Genomic DNA, 14,094 nt, shown 5'->3' with positions numbered 1-14,094 from the left:
TCTTTTACTGGCTAGATTACAGGGGGACCCCAGAAAAAAATTGACGTGGAGCTCCCCTATAAAATCTAACCAGCAAAGGCTAAACTAGACAGCTGTGGGCTGATATTAATAGCCAGGGAAGGGGCCATGGATACTAGCTCCCTCCCCGGCTATTAATATCACCTCTCAGCAGTCCAAGAAATGGCGCATCCATAAGATGCGCCAAATCTGGCGCTTAGCCTCCGCTCTTCCCACTGCCCTGTAGCGGTGGCGAGTGGGATTGGGGTTCACGTCAGCCTTGTATTGATGGCTGACGTTAAGCCCAGGTTAGTAATGTAGGGCGTCTATAAGACGCCCCCATTACTAACCGCATAGTAAAATGGTCGCAACTTTTTCATTAAAAGACACGGCCAGAATAAAGTATTTTAATGAAATAAAAAGCACACGGATCTACAATTTTTTTTATTACACTCCATCTGCGAAGCCATCGATCTTCTGAAAAAAAAAGTAAAATAACAAACAACCATATCGCTCACCTGTCTCCGTCAACGACGTAGTCCACGTACCGCCAACGATTGTCCCACGACGATCCGGGTCCCTTCTACTGCAGTGACATCAGCCACCACTGATGTCATTGCTGTAGAAGACAGCACTTTATACTGACAGGAGAGTAAAATCACCCCTATCAGTATACATGCTGCAGGAGGTCACTGGGGTTGTTGCAAATGTTCCCAGGGTAAGGTGAGCATCAGCTGATCGGTGACGTCAGCGCAGGTCCTGGCAGCTCGGTACACTGTGTAATGCACACGCCCGGGCTGAGCGGCGTGTGCGTGTGATTCCACTGGACCGTGCCGGAGAGTGAATGCCAGGAGGGGCGTAACTAGGTATTCACCCGATCCGACCAGGATCGCACGACGGCATACGACGCCAGTGCACCAAGGAGGAACCGAGCAGAGGGACCAGGTGCTACTCCAGGACAGACCCCGGACACGGCTGTTGACCCACACAGGGGAATACAGGAACAGACAGGTTAGGCTGGCACACAGACTGGTGGGTATAGGCAGGCACGACTGGTATGCAGGCAGGCGGGTATGCAGGCAGGGGGGTACAGGCAAGCACGGCTAGAGTGCAGACAGGGAGGCGCTAGCAGGTAGGAACACAGGCGGGAAAGGACCCAGTGCAGACAGGGAGGCGCTAGCAGGTAGGAACACAGGCGGGAAAGGACCCAGTACACACAGGGACTCAGGAACAGAACCACAGATGTGGCGGACAAACACAGCAGAGTGAGGCCGCCCAGAGAGGCGAGCGAGAGCAGGGCAGGACGAGGCCGCCCGGAGCGGCGAGCGAGAGCAGAGCAGGACGAGGCCGCCCGGAGCGGCGAGCGAGAGCAGAGCAGGACGAGGCCGCCCGGAGCGGCGAGCGAGAGCAGAGCAGGACGAGGCCGCCCGGAGCGGCGAGCGAGAGCAGAGCAGGACGAGGCCGCCCGGAGCGGCGAGCGAAAGCAGAGCAGGACGAGGCCGCCCGGAGCGGCGAGCGAGAGCAGAGCAGGACGAGGCCGCCCGGAGCGGCGAGCAAGACAAGGCCGCCCGGAGCGGCGAGCAAGAGCAGAGCAGGACAAGGCCGCCTGGAGCGGCGAGCAAGAGCAGAGCAGGACAAGGCCGCCTGGAGCGGCGAGCAAGAGCAGAGCAGGACAAGGCCGCCTGGAGCGGCGAGCAAGAGCAGAGCAAGACAAGGCCGCCCGGAGCGGCGAGCAAGAGCAGAGCAGGACAAGGCCGCCTGGAGCAGCGAGCAAAGGCAGAGCAGGCTAGAACCGCCGGAGCGGCGAGCAAAGGCTGAGCAGGTTAGAACCGCCAGAGCGGTGAGCAAAGGCAGAGCAGGCTAGAACCGCCGGAGCGGTGAGCAAAGGCAGAGCAGGCTAGAACCGCCGGAGCGGTGAGCAAAGGCAGAGCAGGCTAGAACCGCCGGAGCGGTGAGCAAAGGCAGAGCAGGCGGGAAAGGGCTCTGTTCACACGGAACAGACAGGAAGGGAAAGGCGGAACCAGATACCCACAGGGTACTTGCAGTGAAGTAGCGAGTGGACCACAAACTCACAAATGGGAGTACAGTGACAGCGAGCAGGAGTTAGGTACGAGTTCAGACTCTGCAGAAAAAGGAAAGGTACGGACATAGAGAAACACGGGAAAACAGGCTAGAAGGGAATACAGACAAGAACAGACAAAGTAGCAAGATACAGGAGCGGGTCTAGGAATGCAGCCCCTAGAAGGCGGGAGGAACAGGCCAGGAGCGTGTTCAGACAGGACAGACTAGATACAGGAGCGGGTCTAGGAATGCAGCCCCTAGAAGGCAGAAGGAACAGGCTAGGAGCGTGTTCAGACAGGACAGACAAGATACAGGAGCGGGTCTAGGTATGTGGCCCCTAGAAGGCGAGACGAACAGGCAAGGAGCGTGTTCAGACAGGCCTGGAAATACAGCCTCCAGGATAGGCAGACAAGAGAACACAGAAGGGGACCTGGCACATTCAGAGTGAAAGACCACACTGAATGAAACACAATGCTCAGGCATGGGTTAATTGGAGCAGCTGGTTTAAATACCAGGTGACAGACCGCAATAGGCTGAGGACGCACAAGGGGTGTGCCTGCAGCAGGTACAAAAAGCAGGAAGTGATCGGGCGCCGCCCTTAAGCAGCAGACACAGAGGCAAACAGACAGCATGGAGGGAAGCCAGAGAGACATTCTGGATTGGAGATCAAGTGCGCGCTCTTGCACAGTGGGAGATGGACCACTATGCAAGGACGCCGCCAGGTATGTTACAGTACCCCCCCCCCTTACTCCCCCTCTTCTTCAGGCCTGACAGAATGTTCCGCAGGGAATTCGAGGGCCAATCCTTCACTACAAGGAGATCACTTTCACTGTCCACCGGAAAAACTGGTCTCCTCTGGGTAGCTAGGATGCTACCTCCTATCCAGCCATCCTCAGCAACAGACTAAATGGATGGAGTACCAGGAACAGCACACAAAGAAGTCTCTCTCCATATATTTTCAGGTGGCACCCCAGAGGGTACAGGAGACAACTGGAAGTCCTCCACCGGGTTGGAGGGGTGCAGAGACTTGGTGGTAATCTCTGCTTCGAGGTACATCTTTTCAAACTCACAGGAAGAAATAGACGGGTTATCAGGTACAGGATGAGAAAAAGTCACTGTCTCTTTGTTATCTGATGGTACCCCGGAGGATTCAGGAAACAACTGGAGGTCCTCCACCGGGTCAGAAGAGTGCAGAGGCTCGGGGAAAACATCTGCTTCAGAGTACACTAGGTCGGACTCACTGGACGAAGCAGACGAGGTATCGGGTGCCGAGTATAGGAAAGTCTCTGTCCATTCACCACCAGGTGGCACCCCGAAGGGTTCTGGAGACAACTGGAGGTCCTCCGCCTGGTCAGAGGGGTGTAGAGACTCATGGGTAACCTCTGCTTCAGAGTACACTAGATCGGACTCACTGGACGAAGCAAGCGAGGTATCAGATCCAGGATATAGGAAAGTCTCTGTCCATTCACCACCAGGTGGCACCCCGAAGGGTTCTGGAGACAACTGGAGGTCCTCCGCCTGGTCGGAGGGGTGTAGAGACTCGGGAGTAACCTCTGCTTCAGAGTACACTAGGTTGGACTCACTGGACGAAGCGAGCGAGGCATCAGGTACAGAGTATAGGAGAGTCTCTGTCCTTTCGCTACCAGGTAGCACCCCGAAGGGTTCTGGAGACAACTGGAGGTCCTCCGCCTGGTCGGAGGGGAGTAGAGCCTCGGGGGTAACTACCACTTTGGGGTACCCATTGTCAGGCTCACAGGACGGAGCAGACAAAGTATCGAGTACCTGTCACGCTGTCTCTGTATACTGGAGGTAGGGGGCCTAAGCTGACCCTAAGCTGGGGCCCTGACTAATCCCTCAACCTGGAGGTACTGTTAAAGGTACAGAGGTCCAGGCCGCCAGCGTAACCCCTACCTCCTGAAGATCCCTGCACCTCAGTAATCTAGTCCTGAGAAGGACCCCGATCACAACCAAAGGGAACAAGAAATAATATGCCCAAACACAGTATTTAGACGAACGAGACAGTACAAGGGAAAAACCAAAACCACCTTGCATACAAACAACTTCTCAACTACAACAGAGGGAAAACCAACGGGAAAGGAGATAAATGATAAAGCGAGGAAAGGGAAAAAACACTTCCAAATACACTTATCTCAGCAACTCCAAACACCACGATCCGCTCTGTCAGTCTGAATGAAATGCTTTCACCGACACCTCCCAAACAGACCAGCAGGTATATGAAGGAGTCTCACTACAGAAGTATTGATTGCAGCTGGGCGAGGCTGGACCTCATCTAGCCCAGAGAGAGAGAGAGAATTAACTCCCTCACTGCCGAGAAACACAAAGCACCAACAAGTCAGCTGCGAGAAGTCAGGCTGTGTACTCGTGATGATCTTCGTGGCAACACATCCGTGACAGTACCCCCCCTTCTACGGGGGGCCTCCGGACCCTCAGGGCCAGGTTTATCCGGGTGAGTCGTGTGGAAGGCCCGAACTAATCGGTCTGCGTTAATATCCGACGCAGGAACCCACATCCTCTCCTCAGGACCATACCCCTTCCAATGAACCAGGTACTGAAGGGACCGGCGATTAAAGCGTTAATCAATGACCCTCGATACCTGGAACTCCAAGTTACCATTGACAACCACTGGAGGGGGAGGTAAAAGTGACGGTACCACCGGCGCCACATACCTCTTAAGCAATGATCTGTGAAACACGTTGTGAATTTTAAACGTAGGGGGGTGGTCAAGACGGAATGCCACCGGATTAATAATAGAACTGATTCTGTACGGCCCGATGAACCTGGGACCCAGTTTCCAGGAGGGAACCTTAAGCTTTATATTCCTGGTAGACAACCATACCCGATCGTTCACACTTAGGTCCGGACCAGACACTCTCCTCCTATCAGCCATACGTTTGTATCGGTTCCCCATAGTATTCAGATTCTTCAGCACCCCTCTCCATACTGAAGCGAGTGATGAGGAAAATCGTTCCTCCTCAGGAACCCCCGAAGAGCCCCCCCCACTGAAAGTACAAAACTGGGGGTGAAAACCATATGCCCCAAAAAACGGGGACTTACCAGTGGACTCGCTCCGCCTATTATTAAGAGCAAACTCTGCCAGAGGTAAGAAAGAAGCCCAGTCCTCCTGGTTCTCTGACACAAAACACCGGAGATATGTCTCCAAGCTCTGGTTCATACGTTCCGTCTGACCATTGGTCTGAGGATGAAAAGCCGATGAGAATGACAACTGCATCCCCCGCCGTGCACAAAACGCCTTCCAGAACTTAGACACAAACTGAGACCCCCGATCAGACACCACCTCGGAGGGTACCCCGTGAAGCCTCACAATCTCCCCAATGAACACCTGCGCAAGAGTTTTAGCATTAGGGAGAGCCGGAAGAGCGATAAAATGTGCCATCTTGCTGAACCTGTCCACTACAACGAGTATGACCGTTTTACCCGAAGACGGAGGGAGGTCCGTAATAAAGTCCATAGACAGATGAGTCCAAGGACGCTCCGGGATCTTCAAAGGTAAGAGGGCCCCAGACGGACGGGTATGTGAGGTCTTAGAGCGCGCACAAACCCCACAGGACGCGACAAAAGTTACCACCTCCTTATGTAAATTAGGCCACCAAAACCGACGCGAGAGGAGATCCACAGTTGCTTTACTCCCCGGGTGTCCTGCAAAAACTGAGTTATGGTGTGCCTCGATCACCTTTTGTCGCAACTGATCTGGAACAAACAATCTCCCTGGAGGTCCAACAGGGGCGTCCCCCTGAGCCTCCAATACCTCCTCCTCCAGCTCAGAGCATACTGCCGAAACCACCACCCCCTCCTGAAGGATAGGAATCGGGTCGTCCGTATTCCCGGCCCCCGGGAAACTACGAGATAAGGCATCCGCCTTTACATTTTTTGACCCAGGACGATATGTAACGACAAAATTAAACCTGGTAAAAAACAATGACCACCTAGCTTGTCTGGGATTCAGACGTTTCGCGGACTCCAGATATAGCAGGTTCTTGTGATCGGTGATGACGGTGACCGGATGAACTGCCCCCTCCAGAAAATGGCGCCACTCCTCAAAAGCTAACTTAATGGCCAAGAGTTCCCTATTGCCGACATCGTAATTCCTCTCAGCGGACGACAATTTTTTAGAGAAAAAGGCGCACGGATGCCACTTACCAGGGGACGAACCCTGTGACAATACTGCTCCCACCCCTACCTCGGAAGCGTCTACCTCTACAATGAATGGCTGAGACGCATCAGGTTGAATGAGTATGGGCGCCGAGGCAAAACATTTTTTCAAAGAGGAGAATGCTTGACAAGCCTTGTCAGACCACCTAGAAAAATCCGTCCCCTTTTTAGTCATGTCAGTGAGAGGCTTAACCATGGACGAGAAATTACGAATGAACTTTCGGTAATAATTAGCAAACCCCAGGAAACGTTGTAGTGCCTTAAGATTCTCTGGCCGATCCCACTCAAGAACTGCCCGCACTTTCCCAGGGTCCATACGAAAACCGGACGCTGAAACCAGGAAGCCTAAAAACTGGAGTTCCTGTACGGCGAACACACACTTTTCCCACTTGGCATACAGTTTATTATCCCGCAAGATCTGTAACACCTGCCTAACGTGCTCCTGATGAGACACCAGATCCGGCGAGTAAATTAGGATATCATCCAGATATATGACAACAAACTGTCCCACCAAGCGGCGAAAAATGTCATTAACAAAGTGTTGGAACACCGCCGGGGCATTAGTCAGACCGAATGGCATGACAAGGTTCTCATAATGCCCCTCCGGAGTGTTAAACGCCGTCTTCCACTCATCCCCCTCCTTCATCCTAATCAGATTGTACGCCCCCCTGAGATCCAACTTAGAAAACCATTTGGCGCCCACGATCTGATTAAAGAGATCGGGAATAAATGGGAGCGGATACGGATCTCGGACCGTAATCCGATTAAGTTCACGGAAATCCAGGCAAGGGCGTAGGCCTCCATCTTTCTTCTTAACAAAGAAGAACCCCGCAGCCACCGGTGAAGATGAAGGTCTAATATGCCCCTTAGCCAGACTTTCTGAGATATAATCCTTCATGGCCTGCCTCTCAGGACCAGAAAGGTTATACAACCTAGCTTTAGGTAACTTGGCCTCAGGGAGCAGTTTTACAGAACAGTCATACACGCGATGAGGAGGTAGTTCCTGACACCCTTTCTCCGAGAATACATCCTCAAAGTCCGCCAGAAATGGAGGTAAGACCCAAGGAGTAACCGCACCAATGACCGTGTTCATGCAGTTTTTATTACAGAATTTACTCCATTGGCTTATCTTCCTGGTTTGCCAATTAATAACCGGGTTATGCTTAGCTAACCAAGGAAGGCCCAACACAATAGGAGTGGGAAGACCCTCCAACACATAGCAAGACAACAGTTCTTTATGTATTGCCCCCACTTGAAGTTTTACATCATGCACAACTTGCAAAAAACTTCCCTGCCCGAGAGGCCTGGCATCGATCGAGAATATGGGGATGGGTTTAGCCAACTCACTCAACCGCATACCTTGAACCCGGGCAAACCGAGCATCAACCAGATTAGCCCCGGCCCCACTATCCAGAAGAACAGATATCCTCTCAGTTCTCGTACCCACCACCACCTCCGCCGGTACGAGAAACTGAGACGAACCTAGGGACGAAATACCTACTCCCAGATTGCCGTCCACCACACAACCTGGGATCAACAGTTTTCCGACGACTCTTCACTCTGCAAGGGACGGGATGGACACCCCCCAATAAAATGTCCCATTCTCCCGCAGAAGAAACACCTTCCTGCCTTATGGCGCACCACCGGTCCCCTCCCCCGAAATGATGTCCCTCCTAATTGCATAGGCTCCTCTGGACTGACCAGGGGAACCACCATATGAGGGGACCTTGTAGGAGGTGGAGTCATAACAGGGGGTAGAGTTATCCCGCACCTCTCCCGAAGCCGTCTGTCCACGCGAATAGCGAGGGCCATAGCGGCTTCCAGAGACACGGGAGAGTCATACTGTGCCAACACATCCTGTAATTTGTCGGATAAACCATGACAAAACTGGCTCCTAAGAGCCGGGTCATTCCACTGGGTGTCCGTGGCCCACCTACGGAACTCCGAACAGAATTCCTCCGCCGGACGATCTCCCTGCTGGATCCTACGTAACTTAGACTCAGCAAGGGAGATCCGATCTGGGTCATCATATACGAGTCCCAGGGCAGCGAAAAACCTATCCACTGACTGGAGAGCCGGGGAACCCGGGGGAAGAGAGAACGCCCAAGATTGTGGGTCCCCTTGTAGGAGCGAGATGACAATTCCCACCCTTTGTTCTTCACTCCCCGATGACCGAGGCCGCAGCCGAAAGTACAATTTACATGCCTCCCGGAAAACAAAAAACTTGTCCCGCCCCCCAGTGAACCTATCAGGGAGAGCTACTTTAGGTTCTGGTCCGGCTTGCTCCTGAGGATGCCAAACCTTGGACCTAACGTCCGCCAGCTCCATGGACAAACTCTGCAATTGCCGAGCTAGACCGGCTACTGGATCCATAGTAGCTGGAGAAAAACTAAGTGGGTCGGTGAAAATGTCACGCTGTCTCTGTATACTGGAGGTAGGGGGCCTAAGCTGACCCTAAGCTGGGGCCCTGACTAATCCCTCAACCTGGAGGTACTGTTAAAGGTACAGAGGTCCAGGCCGCCAGCGTAACCCCTACCTCCTGAAGATCCCTGCACCTCAGTAATCTAGTCCTGAGAAGGACCCCGATCACAACCAAAGGGAACAAGAAATAATATGCCCAAACACAGTATTTAGACGAACGAGACAGTACAAGGGAAAAACCAAAACCACCTTGCATACAAACAACTTCTCAACTACAACAGAGGGAAAACCAACGGGAAAGGAGATAAATGATAAAGCGAGGAAAGGGAAAAAACACTTCCAAATACACTTATCTCAGCAACTCCAAACACCACGATCCGCTCTGTCAGTCTGAATGAAATGCTTTCACCGACACCTCCCAAACAGACCAGCAGGTATATGAAGGAGTCTCACTACAGAAGTATTGATTGCAGCTGGGCGAGGCTGGACCTCATCTAGCCCAGAGAGAGAGAGAGAATTAACTCCCTCACTGCCGAGAAACACAAAGCACCAACAAGTCAGCTGCGAGAAGTCAGGCTGTGTACTCGTGATGATCTTCGTGGCAACACATCCGTGACAGTACCGGGTGTAGAGAAGTGTCTCTCCATTTGTCATCGAGTGGTATCCCGGAGGATTCAGGAGGCAACAGGGGGTCCTCCGCCAGGTAGTAGAGGTGCACAGACTCGGAGGTAATCACAGCTTCGGAGCATCCTTGGACATGCACACTGGTTAAAGTGGGTGAAGTATCTGATGCCGGGTGCAGGAAGTTCTCCTGTGTGGAGTCTGGATGGGCAGTAGTCTCTTCGGGCTGGAGAACTGGTGCACTACCCACGCACATTACCCGATGGGGCTTCTCCGGGATACAGGGAGATGAAGCTTCAGTAGGGACTTCAAGGTTGGGGTTAGGAGGGCTCAGGGAGGACAGACCCTGGCGTGACGGCTTGCCTCTACATCTAGCACGTCTGGACTGCCTCTTGAGGTTGGGAGAAGTATTCCGGAGAGCGTAGTCACCCTGTGAGGATTCTGGGTGGGCAGTAGTCTCATTGGGCTGGAGGACTATTGCGCTACTCACACACATTACCCATCGGGGCTGCTCCGGGATATTGGGAAGTGAAGCTTCAGCAGGAGCCTCCGGGTTAGGATCATCGAAGACCATTAGAAAGGCCACCAGGAAGGCCTGAAGGTCCAGGAGGATAGGATCCCGTGCTTCCCATAGGGGGTTGATCCATTCCAAGGCATCACCCATTAGGTAAGACATCATGAATCCCACCTTAACCCGATCGGTGGGAAAGCAAAGAGGGTAGAACTTGAAGTGTAGCATGCATTGCTCCACAAATGCACGACTCTGTCTTGGATCCCCATAGTACCGTGGCGGATCCGCAGGAACGAGTGCAGAAAGATCCATCTGGACGGGTGCGTAATTCGCCTGGAACTCAGCTAAAGAAAAAATAAATAAATAAATATATATATATATATATATATATATATATATATATATATATATATATATTTTTTTTTTTTTTTTTTTTTATGCACGTATTCGCAGGAAAAACGTCTCAGAGAGCGAAGGCCGTGGGGCTCAACGGGAACCATGGCCTGAGCATGCTGTAATGCACACGCCCGGGCTGAGCGGCGTGTGCGTGTGATTCCACTGGACCGTGCCGGAGAGTGAATGCCAGGAGGGGCGTAACTAGGTATTCACCCGATCCGACCAGGGTCGCACGATGGCATACGACGCCAGTGCACCAAGGAGGAACCGAGCAGAGGGACCAGGTGCTACTCCAGGACAGACCCCGGACACGGCTGTTGACCCACACAGGGGAATACAGGAACAGACAGGTTAGGCTGGCACACAGACTGGTGGGTATAGGCAGGCACGACTGGTATGCAGGCAGGCGGGTATGCAGGCAGGGGGGTACAGGCAAGCACGGCTAGAGTGCAGACAGGGAGGCGCTAGCAGGTAGGAACACAGGCGGGAAAGGACCCAGTACACACAGGGACTCAGGAACAGAACCACAGATGTGGCGGACAAACACAGCAGAGTGAGGCCGCCCAGAGAGGCGAGCGAGAGCAGGGCAGGACGAGACTGCCTAGAGCGGCGAGCGAGAGCAGAGCAGGACGAGGCCGCCTGAAGCGGCGAGCAAGAGCAGAGCAGGACAAGGCCGCCGGAGCGGTGAGCAAAGGCTGAGCAGGCTAGAACCGCCGGAGCGGTGAGCAAAGGCAGAGCAGACTAGAACCGCCGGAGCGGTGAGCAAAGGCAGAGCAGGCTAGAACCGCCGGAGCGGTGAGCAAAGGCAGAGCAGGGGGGACAGGGCTCTGTTCACACGGAACAGACAGGAAGGGAAAGGCAGAACCAGATACCCACAGGGTACTTGCAGTGAAGTAGCGAGTGGACCACAAACTCACAAACAGGAGTACAGTGACAACGAGCAGGAGTTAGGTACGAGTTCAGACTCTGCAGAAAAAGGAAAGGTACGGACATAGAGAAACACGGTAAAACAGGCTAGAAGGGAATACAGACAAGAACAGACAAAGTAGCAAGATACAGGAGCGGGTCTAGGAATGCAGCCCCTAGAAGGCGGGAGGAACAGGCCAGGAGCGTGTTCAGACAGGACAGACTAGATAGAGGAGCGGGTCTAGGAATGCAGCCCCTAGAAGGCGGAAGGAACAGGCTAGGAGCGTGTTCAGACAGGACAGACAAGATACAGGAGCGGGTCTAGGTATGCGGCCCCTAGAAGGCGAGACGAACAGGCAAGGAGCGTGTTCAGACAGGCCTGGAAATACAGCCTCCAGGATAGGCAGACAAGAGAACACAGAAGGGGACCTGGCACATTCAGAGTGAAAGACCACACTGAATGAAACACAATGCTCAGGCATGGGTTAATTGGAGCAGCTGGTTTAAATACCAGGTGACAGACAGCAATAGGCTGAGGACGCACAAGGGGTGTGCCTGCAGCAGGTACATAAAGCAGGAAGTGATCGGGCGCCGCCCTTAAGCAGCAGACACAGAGGCAAACAGACAGCATGGAGGGAAGCCAGAGAGACATTCTGGATTGGAGATCAAGTGCGCGCTCTTGCACAGTGGGAGATGGACCACTATGCAAGGACGCCGCCAGGTATGTTACACACTGCAGGGAGCGGGCCCGCTCCCTGCAGTATACCGCTGGCCTCCGGGGAGACGGCATCACCGGGGACCAGGAGGACACCGGGGGCCACTGGACAGGTGAGTATAAGGTTTATTTTTTTATTTTTACTTTTTCTTTTCTTTTTTTGACCGCAAGCTGGGTAGAGCAGACTATTGCTCCTCCCATCCATGACGCTGTCGCTGTTATCAGCGAGAGCGGCGGTTGAATGAGAGGAGATGTAGTCCTCCTCTCCTGACCCAGGTACTACCCACAGCGCGTTTCCGGTGCAATTTCACGCCCATTGACTTTCATTGAAACGCAGCATATCCACAGGTATAGATATTATACCTGTTGGTTTGCTGTGATTCAATGCAAGTCAGTGGGCGCAAATTCGCCCAAACAATGGTTATGCTGCAGTTTTTACTGCAATGCGAATCCGGAGCGGAAATTTCCGCCTCATGTGCACAGCACATCTGGATTCGCATTGCAGTACCTGGCAGACTTATTACAAGCATTTTCGCAGCGTTTCCGCGGTGGGAAAACCGCCGCGAAAATGCATCGAAAATGCATCGTGTGAACTTAGCCTAATATCACCATCTGAACTTGCAATAAGGTCTTATTCCGATGTACGTGTTGTATCATTGATTTTTATGGATTAAAATCGATGGGTCTTTTCACATGTCCGTGTTTTGTTTGTTTTTTTGCGAACTGTGTGTACGCAAAAAAAAATCATTGAAATGTTCATTGTTGATCGGAGTCATGGATCAAAATTATACAAGTCTGTGGGGTCCGTGATCAGTGTATAATCCATGAACTGTCCATTTTTAACATTGTAATGAATTGGAGAAGATTTGTTAATTTTTCTTTTATTGCGATAAAATCACTGATGAAACTCTGATGGTAGAAACTGACACATGGACGAAACACTGATGACACTCGCATCCAAATGATTAAATCCTGACCATTTTTTGCATGCGCAACATCTAAATGATACCTTAGGTGGAGTGAAGCTTTAATAGCAAAACTGTGATATGTGAGACGTTTTGATCAGTGGAGGTCTGCGTGGTGAGATCCCCATGTTCACTGAAACAAAGGTTTGGAAGCTCTCAGCAGATTACTGCTCTTTCTGGGAAGACAGGGTTAGGAGACGACCTCTATAGAAAGTCTGCAAGCCCTTCTTCCCAAGCTATGACCTTCTGCTCTTTCATTTTAGCAATTGGAAAGGATTTTGCAATCATGTCACGTGTTTTTGAATGTGCAGTTATCCCCTTAAATGTATGGATATAAAACATATTTAAAGGGTTATTTCCGTCTTGTAAAGTTAGGATATGCTATCATTGGTGGTCTCAGAGGTCTACCCTTATTACACAGGGAAAAATTAGAAAGGGACACCCTGCTAAATTAGCTCTGCTTCCCCTTTGTCCTAATTTTTGATAGGGGTTGGACCCCAATTATAAATTGATTGAATTTACTAGCGATAGTCCATTTCCATCTCAAAGGGATGGCCTATCTAAGTGTATTGCCTAATAACAGTAAAAACTGTGAGCTGCATTGCTATCAACTTTTGCTTTTATGTACTGAGGACAGCATTTAACTCTGATCTAAAGCACTAGTTTTGCTTTTCCAGTTTGATCCTAGCTCCTTGCCTCCCGGGCTACATTCAGACCTGGGCACTTTGTTCTCTTAATGATCCGATGTGTGTTCGCGGTAAGATCCCTTCCTCCCTTGCTTCGCACATATAATGGTTTTGCTGCAGCATACAGAGTGGTTTTCAGCTCAGTCGCGGTTCTCAGGGGGCACAGGGAGAGATTCTGAGTATGTTACACTTTACACTTGCAAAAAGCAAAACCGTATAAGAAAGTTCTCGTAAATCTGTTGTTCCAGTAACAAATATTCCTTCCAGTATTTTGCAAATCAGGACCATGGGGCTATTTGAACATGTCCCAATGGAGTTCTCTATATTGTTCTTCAGGAAATTCATTTTTTTTCTCATCCAGATCAATTTTGTCTTTGAAAAGAATTCCAAATCCATAAACTTTTCCAGTATCCACATGAAGAAAGTTTCTCTGTCTTTATCTATCTGTGTCAATGAAGAAAAATAAATGATCTGTGGATTTTTTTGGTGTCTGATGAGCAAAAGTCCAGTTTCCTAAAGATGCCCATACACCTTCAATGGCTTTTTGCTAAATTCTCATGTGGCCCATAGCTATTCCTCCTGAGTCTCCCAAATGCTTGCGAGCAGGAATATGTTGTCATTGAG

At 51.5% G+C, this 14,094-nt stretch overlaps 1 protein-coding gene across 1 annotated transcript in view; it reads left to right on the top strand.

Moving 5' to 3' along the window:
- LKAAEAR1 (LKAAEAR motif containing 1) overlaps positions 1-14,094 on the top strand; it is a 40,440-nt gene that overhangs the window by 6,289 nt on the left and 20,057 nt on the right. The gene's annotated exons all lie outside the window — the stretch shown is intronic.

This window comes from Phyllobates terribilis, unplaced genomic scaffold, assembly GCF_046119375.1.
Source record: "Phyllobates terribilis strain yellow unplaced genomic scaffold, ASM4611937v1 Scaffold_5__5_contigs__length_657084704, whole genome shotgun sequence".
In the NCBI taxonomy this organism is placed as follows: Eukaryota; Metazoa; Chordata; class Amphibia; order Anura; family Dendrobatidae; genus Phyllobates; species Phyllobates terribilis.
Note: the sequence above shows the minus strand (reverse complement) of the source record. Positions and strands in the feature narration are given on the sequence as shown.